Genomic DNA, 10,409 nt, shown 5'->3' on the forward strand with positions numbered 1-10,409 from the left:
GGTTCCCTGTTCGATCAGGGATTCCCCCGTTCGTAATGCACTAGCCGACCTTGGGGCTAGCATTAACCTCATGCCATCATCAATGTTTAAAAGACTCGGCCTAGGAACAACGAGTCCTACAAAAATGAGCATACAACTCGCTGATCAATCCGTCAAATTCCCGCAAGGTGTCATCGAAAATGTCCTAGTAAAGGTAAACAAATTTGTCTATCCAGCCGACTTTGTCATACTCGATATGGAAGAAGACACCGAGGTCCCCCTCATACTAGGGAGACCGTTTCTCGCCACCGCATAAGCAGTGGTAGACATGAATGACGGAACGCTCACTTTAAGGTACGGGGATGATGAAGTAAAATTCAGGGTTGGGAAGAGAATAGAGGACGACGACCCGGTCAACTACATGAAGGTTATTGATTCGAGTTTGGATGCTCCTCTCCGACGGTGCAACATGGGATGCCAAACATCCCACTCAGAAAATATATAACCTCACATTGGGTCTAGCCAAGGACCTTTATAAACGTGGCGCACCACGGAGGCATTCCGCGGAACTATCCTTAGTTTAGTTTAAACTTTTAGTTTTAATTTGCAGGAATAAAACACACTTATGGTGGTAAAGGATGAAAAGGGAAACGAGAAACATGGCCCCATGCACAAGAACAAGGCAACCCGACATCAATTTCTCCGATACAGAAGGTTCAACACGGGCCGTGTCCAACCAACACGGCCCCGTGCTGCACCCCCTACAGAAAAAATGCCCAGTTCAGGTAACTGGACACGGGCCGTGTTCACCAGACACGCCCCCATGTCCAGGCTTCTGTTTCTTTTCTTTAATTTTCGTTACTGGCACCTAAACACGGGGACGTGTCCGGTCCCCACGGGGCCGTGTCCAGACTGCCAGTAACATAAATCTTTGCTTTTAACACTATATTACACATCTAATCAACCTAAAAATTTATTTTTGGGACACATTGAGGACAATGTGTAATTTAAGTGTGGGGGGGGGGATGCTTAAACCTTGAAATTTTGCAAGTCCTAATAACAAGCCTTACACAAAACTCTATTGGAACCGCTAATCACCCCAAAATTTTTTCAAAAACTTTTCAATTTTTTTTACTTGTCTTGGTTTAATTTGGGAATAACAAGTTCTAAAAAGGTTATATTTTTACAAGTTTACAACCGGTAGCGTCGTGATAAAAAGAACTAACATAAGAAAATTATGAAATGGCATGACAAGCTTAGTTAAAATTCGATTATATATACTTGATCACATTGAAAAACCCATTCCCACAAAAAGTGAGTTTTGAGCCTTTATTGAGCATACAAATACACATCTTTAGACTAAATGCTCATTTTTCGTTTCTTGTGTGAATAGCCGCTTGGTTCTTACGATTCTAGAACTTGCCACGACGATTCATTCCCGGGCCTTACCAACTTAAACCCAAGTAAGTAAATGATGGAGGCATTAGGACTAACCCTTTTTCTTTCAAAACCATTATTTTCATTTTTCTTTTCACCTACCCAAAAACTCCCCCTAGTTAACCCCTTTGAGCCTAAACCTTTCATTTCTTTACCCTAAAACTCTTTTACCTACCAAAACCCTTTTTATTTTTACCCTTTATTTTAGTAACAAGCTCGGTTTTCGTGTGACTGAAGAAAAAAAAATGATGATGAAGTTAGAAATAAACAAACAAAGCTCTTAAAACAAAAGCTTGTTTGAAGAAATACCTCAAAATAAAGTCACTAAAACAAAGTGTTCTATGAAAACCGATGCTTTTTACGCTTTTCGCCCTTTTCTACTAACCACTAACCCATTCACCCACCTTTAGCCCGAGCCTTTACCCAAAAAAAAGTCCTCTTGATATTTACAAAGGTATCAAGTTAAAAAGGAGGAGGATTGATTGCTTGGCAAGCTTATGGTAGGAATAAGTTCCATGCCGCTCTCGAGTGATTCACTAAAAATACACCTTCGGCCGAGTGTGAGTGATTTCTCCCGTGAGGTATGTGAACTTGTATATAAATGGAATTTTAAAAAGGCATGCTATGCCCAAATAAGTAATTTATCCTATGAAACGTTCTAAATAAATCATAGCGAATAGGATTGTAAATAACTAAAAATAAAACCCAAAAAGATCTTGGATTTCCGACACTCTATGACAAGCCAAAACCTTCTCTTCTACCCATTCCATTTGGGTGTGTAAGCCACATATTAAAGAGTTTTGCTTGAGGACAAGCAAAAGTTCAAGTGTGGGGGTATTTGATGTGTGTAAAATGCAACATATAAATTACATCAAATGAGGCATAAAACTAACCCTTTTTTAGTACTAATGTTGGAAAAAGAGTGTTTTTGTCTTCCTTTTGTATTTTCAGGATTAAATGAGCTCAAATTCACAAAAGAAGCAAAAAGACAGCTAAATCTAACATGAATACAAGAAAAGGAACATAAGTGGATTGCCCGACCCCTCAACAACATCCTCCCAAGCGAAATAGAGAAGGCAGAAGACTGAACACGCCCCGTGCTCAGCCAGCACGGGGCCGTGCCCAAGAAGCAGCAGAAAAGACAAACCTATAGAAGCTTCTATTGCGAACACGGGGGCATGGCGAAAGTACAGCAGGCGCATTAATTGTAATTGCGAATTACAATTAATGAAGAGAGAGAGTGTCAGACAGGCATGGGGCCGTGCCCAGCGGACACGGGGCCGCGCCCAGCCATCTGTTCAGCCTATAAATTGGAGTGCTTGGTTTCATTGCAACTCATCCCTTGGCACACCACCTCTCTCACACTTCATCCACCACCCACCACCACCATAAGACCATCATCCACCACCATCATCCATTGTCCATCATAGAGTGTGTGAGTCGTCTCGGGATCCAAGATTGATCATAAGAGTTCTTGACAATCAAGGCCATGTTTACCTAAGTCTCTTACATCACTTGGTGAAGACAAGTGTTTAGTTTAATACTTTTTATTTTCAATATTTTGCACTTTTTATTTGGTTTTGTATTAATGACTTTAATAACTAGTTGCTTATAAGGTGATCTTTCCTTATCGTTTGTCCGTGGTGTCTTGGCATTATTTTACTGTCTATATAAAATAAAAGATTTTCACCATTCATATCTCCACGGTCTATATGGAGGTATGTTGGCTACCTGGTCGGGGGTTAAGGGAACGGTTTGGTAAGGGTCTTGCCCTTGTTCAGCGTTTAGAGGTCCTGCAAGGGACCTGGGTCAATTTTAGTAGGATCTCCTACAATGCCCATAGGTATTGGATGGCGGGGATCCAAAATCTTTGACCCCCTCATAAGTTTACTACTATTAATACTATAACCCAGCTATTTAGGACTGTATCCCTGCTGACTCAGACTACTTAGTCGAGGGTAACGTCACCGCCAAAAGTGGGGCCTACCATAATTTGCATTAATAACTTAATTCATTATCTTCCAATAATCCAACCCTTTAGGATTGTATCCTTGCTGACTCAAACTACTGGGTTGAGGGTAACGTCGCCTTCAAAAGAGGGGCCTACTATAATAACTAAGATAATCTCTTAAACAAGTGCAAAAGTGCAAAAATAATCAAAGGTTATACTAATACACGAGTCGGATCCAAGTGATTCATCTTGTGTATCTGTTTTTATTTTTATTTTATTTTTCAGCATTTAGTTAGTTTTAATTTCTCTTAGTTTAAAAATCTTTTCTAACATTTTGATTTGATTAGACGTTGAGGATAAACCGATACTAAAAGCTCTTGTGTCCTTGGACGACCTCGGTATCTTACCAACACTATACTACGTCCACGATGGGTGCACTTGCCCATATGTGTGTTTAGTGTTAGTAAATATCGTGTTTTACAAATTTAAAACTTGGCTAAAAGTGTAAAAAGGGCTTAAAATATACATCAAAAATATATTACACCTAACGCACATCAACCCACATCTTCACATATACGTATACCAGTGATCTACAATCATTAGATTACAACACGTGTATACACTTTCATATATCTAAGTACATTCATACATATCCCATTCATATGTACGTACACACAAGTTCACACTACTTACACACGCTACAGTTCCATATCTACATACATACATACATACAAGTCACATTCACTTATTTGTAAGTTGAGTCTTATCTACAATCATATCAACACAAATCAATGCAATTACAAACAAACATAATCGACTAACTTCCAACAAACATGATGAACATTCCATTAACATGATGAACATTCCATTAACACGATTAACATTCAGCAACATAATAAACACTCCATTAACACGATGAACATTCAGCAACATATTGAACATTCCATTAACACGATGAACATTCAGCAACACAGTGAACATTCCATTAACACGATGGACATTCAGCAACATAATGAACATTCCATTAACACGATGAACATTCAGCAACATAATGAACATTCCATTAACACGATGAACATTCAGCAACATAATGAACATTCCATTAACACAATGAACATTCAGCAACATAATGAACATTCCATTAACACAATAAACATTCAGCAACATAATGAACATTCCACTAACACGATGAACATTCAGCAACATAATGAACATTCCACTAACACGATGAACATTCAGCAACGTAATGAACATTCCACTAACACGATGAACATTCAGCAACATAATGAACATTCCATTAACACGATGAACATTCAGTAACATAATGAGCATTCCATTAACACAATGAACATTTAGTAACATAATGAGCATTCCATTAACACGATGAACATTCAGCAACATAATGAACATTCCACTAACACGATGAACATTCAACAACATAATGAACATTCCATTAACACGATGAGACTATCATCTTATTTTACATTAAGGATAGACGAAGTTCATATGAACTTACCTTGGTACTTACCCTTACCTGTAAATTCTTACATGGTTCCCTATATACAACATACCAAACTTCATTTATAAATAAGAAGGGATTCCGGAAATCACTTACCTTAAGCATCGTGTACGCACCTTAATATTTATTATCTTACCACCGTGGTGATGATTATCGGAGCATGGCATCGTCAAGATCAAAAGATCGATTGTCGCACCAAGAATGAGAAGACTTTTGACACTAATTCATCACATGTTGTCATAAACTCACTAGTCTAGTAATTTCATCTTCAAATCCACCACCATGAGTATTAAGTTAAATGTCAACCTGTTTTATCATTTCAATTAAGAGCATAGCAACAAACTAAACACCTAAGAATTTGATATACATAAATGAGTAATTACAAGAATGAACTTTCTCTAACCAAAAGAGTGTTAAGGCCTATATATGGAAAGCACTTTTGAGAGTATATACATATTTTCTTATAATATTATATATAGTATTTTTTTTATTTAGTATATATCATAATCAAGGTTTTTTTTAATCAACAAAATTTAAGCTTTCAAACTCAAATCCAATTTTTATTTCTAATTCAAAATCAGTTTGACATTACAATGTTATAATTATGCTTTGACTTCCATTGAAACAACAAAAATGCATGCACTGTTGATTGTATCATAGTCGCCTTAGGGTGCCTTAATATTGTAGATGAAATAATTATAGCTCATAAGCAAGCTTGACATCTAGTTAATTATTATTTTTTTTATTTTTTTTTTTTCGCCAAGAATATATGCCCAAATCAGTCATTATAACCAAACCTCTCACTGTATCAGCAAAGTTCCCAGAAAAAACCACAATCAAATTAAACAAATTCATTTTCAAAAATAAAAAAACACGTACATATCAAGTATGATGATATCACAGGAAAAAAAAAAAGACAAAAGAAACCCTTAATCAAAAAATATCAACCATGCATTTCATCAAGCATCTGAAATTTGATTACAGAACTTCTCTACTTTTAAAAGCATATGCACTAATGTTTTCTGAATTATGCTCATGTTGTAAGAAGTAGAAAGAGGCAAGGGCATACCTGTATGAATAGAAAAAAGTTTCCGTACTTGCTTCCACACATCCTTCCCGTTATCCTTCCACGCTTCCACCCACCTTGACATGATCCTATACTTTCATGTCATCATGGTTACTGCATTATTAGCATACACGCACATTCTAAATTACATTCATTTCACATTCATATTCTATATTGAACTTTACTAGTAAAATACCAACCACACAATGCATAAGATAACAATCACATCTTTTCATTCCACATAATTCTTTATATCGTCACGTATAACATTTATTGATACAACATGTACCTTGCGATTTCCCTAACATTACATTTGTGGCCAAATGCCTTACCATACTATTTATGCATAGTTGACTTTTAGAAAGTCAACTGTCCATTATATGAATTATCAACTTAAGCTCATACATTCTCAACATTAATAGATTATACTACGGACATCATACACATTTCATATTCTCATAGCAATACACATATATCTACATGATCATCAAGTTGTATGCACACAAAAGATAATCAATTTCTTCCATACTAGTAATATCATGATTTTACAATTAACAACATAGTCCAAGCTTAGTTAACACACATAGCTTCCCAACCTTACTCCTTACTAATATACGCACTTTCTATACATTTAACACCAAATCACATTTGATTTCATATTGTAAGTCCCGTAACACGTGCGGATCGTAACAGAATCGTCGATCCAACCTAGAGTGCGGAATCCCCTAGATTAGATTTCACAGAAAACGAGTAGAACACGAATCACTTCAAACCCGATCTTTATTGATTATCTTCGTAACGATTACAATCAATCAAGATCCTAATTCGTCCAAGCCGTTGTCTTTCACGAATTCTCTCCAAGTGATTAAGGTGATTAGAAGATTAACCTAAACCCTAATGCTAAGCTTTGTTTATATAGGACAAAGCTTTACATATGGGCTAGGTCTTGGGCAAGGCCCAATTCGCAAACCCTCCCCCATATATGGGTTTGGTTTGGCCCAATCACTCTTACTTCACTATTATAAACTATTACAAAGCTAAACCCGCTAACTGTTTATCGTTTTACTAATTACAAGATATCGAAAGACCAAATCTAAGCTGTTGTCACAAAACATGCACCAACAAACTCCCCCTTGACAATAGCTTGCAAAGGTAACTTCAGTCTTCAGAATCTTCAAGTCTTTTGGTCTTTGGATAGCTTCAGCTTTAACAGCTTCTGTCAGCAACAGACTCCCCCTAAGCTGATGCATCCAATCACCAAATCTTCAAAACGTTAGCGCTTGAGTAAACTCATGTTCAGCATTTGAATAGCAATCTTCAACTCTTCAACTTTGTCTGCAATGTAGAAAGGAGGTTCTACCATGCATCCAAGCAAACTCTCATCTTCACAGCAACTCTTCAGCAACATACAGCTTCACTCTGTATACTATAAAACAAACATCTCGAGAAACCATAAGAATTTTTCAACATAAGTTAAACAAATTATTATTATTCAAGAGATTTGTTAAACTGTATGACAGATTAAGCATTTTCCATTCAGCACCAACACGCACACAGTTTCAAACAAAACACATCATAACCTGCTTGATTTGAAAATTTTTGAACTCACTTACTAACACCGTCTCCCCCTATCAGTAACAATTCCTCCTAGAATAACAGTTTTCCGAACATTAAGAATTTTAAACAGAAAAAGACACTATTTTTGGATTTTTATATTTTCTGAAAGCAAGTAAATACAAAAGCAATAAACACTCTATTTTTGTGAGAATCACCGGTAAGAAGATCATATCAGCAAAATCAAACTGTTTCACACAATTAGTTAATTCTTTTTGTAATGTGTTAGTGAAAAGCAGTTCAAGATGATTACCAGTATGTGTGTCCACTTAAACAAAATGCATGAACATTTCAAGTACCATCACCGTATGATACGTTAAGGTAATTTTATTTTCTAAAATACTAGCGTGTCCCACTTCAGGATGTACCCCCGCGATCAAGGTATGCACAAAGATTCATCGTAGTAGGTGAGTATACCGAATTCATCCGTTTTATATTTCAACGATAGATAATTGGTGAACAGGTCAGTACTTCCGTACAGCAGAGAGACCAAAATATCTTATCGAGGGCTAAGACAGATACCATTTTTGGTACGAATTATGCATTTTGCACTTATTGAATGACTCTCTTTGAGAGCTTTTTCATTTTCAGGGTTTTGGCATTTTTAGCTCTTTTAAGATATCCTGGGTGTGTCTAGGTCAGCATGTATCTAGATGCAGCAGAAGGACACCCATGATATCCCCGGATGAAATAATAGTATAAAGACCCAAAACTTCAGATTTTGGCAATCTATCAACGCAAGAATTAAGGTCATTAAACCATACACCACTGATGTGTTCCCCACTCATACTCAGTGTATTTAGGTTTATATCACTTTGGTAAGTTGATTATTTCATGCTTTTGCCTACTGGTACATCATATGATGAAGCTGCTAACACACTTAAGCACTGTTAGGTTCAATTTCAGTGTGACAGTCTAACTTGCTGATGTACTATCATTTCTCCTTTTTCACACAGTGAAAACTCATTTTTGATTTTCTATTTTTTAAGTTTTTGATTTTTTGAGAAAGCAGTAAACTATTTACAAAATTCTTATGAAAAACCAGTTATTCAGGATTCCTCATCCCGTTGAGTTCGACTAAGTGTTCAAAGCGAGCTCGATCAAAAGCTTTTGTGTAAAGATCAGCAAGGTTATCTTCTGTGTCGACTCGATGTAATTCAATTAGTCGTTTTTCAGCACAATCCCGTATAAAGTGATGACGTATGTCAATATGTTTAGTTCTACTGTGCTTTACGGGATTGTTTGTGATTGATATAGTGGCATTATTATCTATCATAATAGGAGTACGAGTGAAATCCAAACCGTAATCGCGCATCTGCTGTTGAATCCAGAGAACCTGAGAGCAACAGCTACCCGCAGCAATATATTCAGCTTCACACGTAGATGTAGACACACAGGATTGCTTCTTGCATTGCCAAGACATGATCCTGCCTCCTAAGAATTGACAACCACCAGTTGTAGACTTTCTGTTTGATTTGCATCCTCCAAAGTCTGAATCAGTGTAAGCAACGAACCTCAGATCACTATCAGTTGGATACCACAACCCAAGTTTAGGTTTCCCCTTCAAGTAACGAAGAATACGCTTCACTGCTTTCATATGTGACTCTTTCGGATTCGCGTGATATCTTGCACACAAGCATACGGCAAACATAATGTCAGGTCTTGAAGCAGTCAAGTACATTAGAGAACCAATCATCGCCCTGTAATGAGTAGGATCAACATCTTCAGTGCTTTCATGATCTGGGCCGAGATTGTGGTTTTCACAAATGGGTGTGTTGCAAGTAGTGCAATCATTCATTTTGAACCGATCCAAAATGTCATACACATACTTCGTTTGATGAATAAACATCCCATCCTCCTTCTGTTCAACTTGTAATCCCGGAAAGTAAGACAGCTCACCCATAGCACTCATTTCAAACTTGCTCTTCATCACCTGTTCAAATTCCTTACACATGTTCTCATCAGATGACCCAAAGATGATGCCATCTACGTATACCTGTACCAGCAGAAAATCTTCATTCTTCCTCTTAATGAACAGTGTACTGTCAATCTGACCTCTTTCAAAACCATTCTTGAGCAGATGTGTAGACAGCGTCTCGTACCACGCCCTGGGAGCTTGATGTAACCCATACAAAGCCTTATCAAGTTTGTACACTCGATCTGGATAGTCTGGATCAACGAACCCTTCTGGTTGTGAGACATACACCAGTTCTTGGACTTTTCCGTAAAGAAATGCACTCTTCACGTCAAGTTGGTAAACTTTGAAGCCCTTGAATGAAGCGAAAGCCAGAAACAAACGAATTGCCTCCAACCTTGCCACTGGTGCAAACACTTCATTGTAATCAATCCCTTCTTGCTGATTAAACCCTTTAACAACTAACCGAGCCTTGTTGCGCGTGACAATACCTCTTTCATCTTTCTTGCACCTAAATACCCATTTAGTGCCAATCTCCCTTTCACCTTTAGGAAGGTCCACTAACTCCCAGACCTTCAACTTCGCAAACTGGGCCAATTCCTCTTGCATAGCTTCAACCCATGAATTGTCTTTAAGAGCCATATGAATGTTCTTCGGCTCCTCTTGGGAAATAAAGAAACTATACAAGCATTCATTCACTATCCCAGTCTTCTCAATCGAAACAAATAACCCAGAATTCGCTGCAATGCTTCTTCTTGTCTGAACACCTGCAGTAGGATCTCCAAGAATCATGTCAACTGGGTGATCTCTATTTGCTCGTGTAGTAGCAACAGCATCGACTTCCAGATTGTCACCCAGGTTTGATCCAACCTCCCCCTGAATATTCTGATTTGCAAATAGATTAATGAAATCCTCCCCCTGATTGGGT

Source organism: Helianthus annuus, chromosome 10 (assembly GCF_002127325.2).
Source record: "Helianthus annuus cultivar XRQ/B chromosome 10, HanXRQr2.0-SUNRISE, whole genome shotgun sequence".
In the NCBI taxonomy this organism is placed as follows: Eukaryota; Viridiplantae; Streptophyta; class Magnoliopsida; order Asterales; family Asteraceae; genus Helianthus; species Helianthus annuus.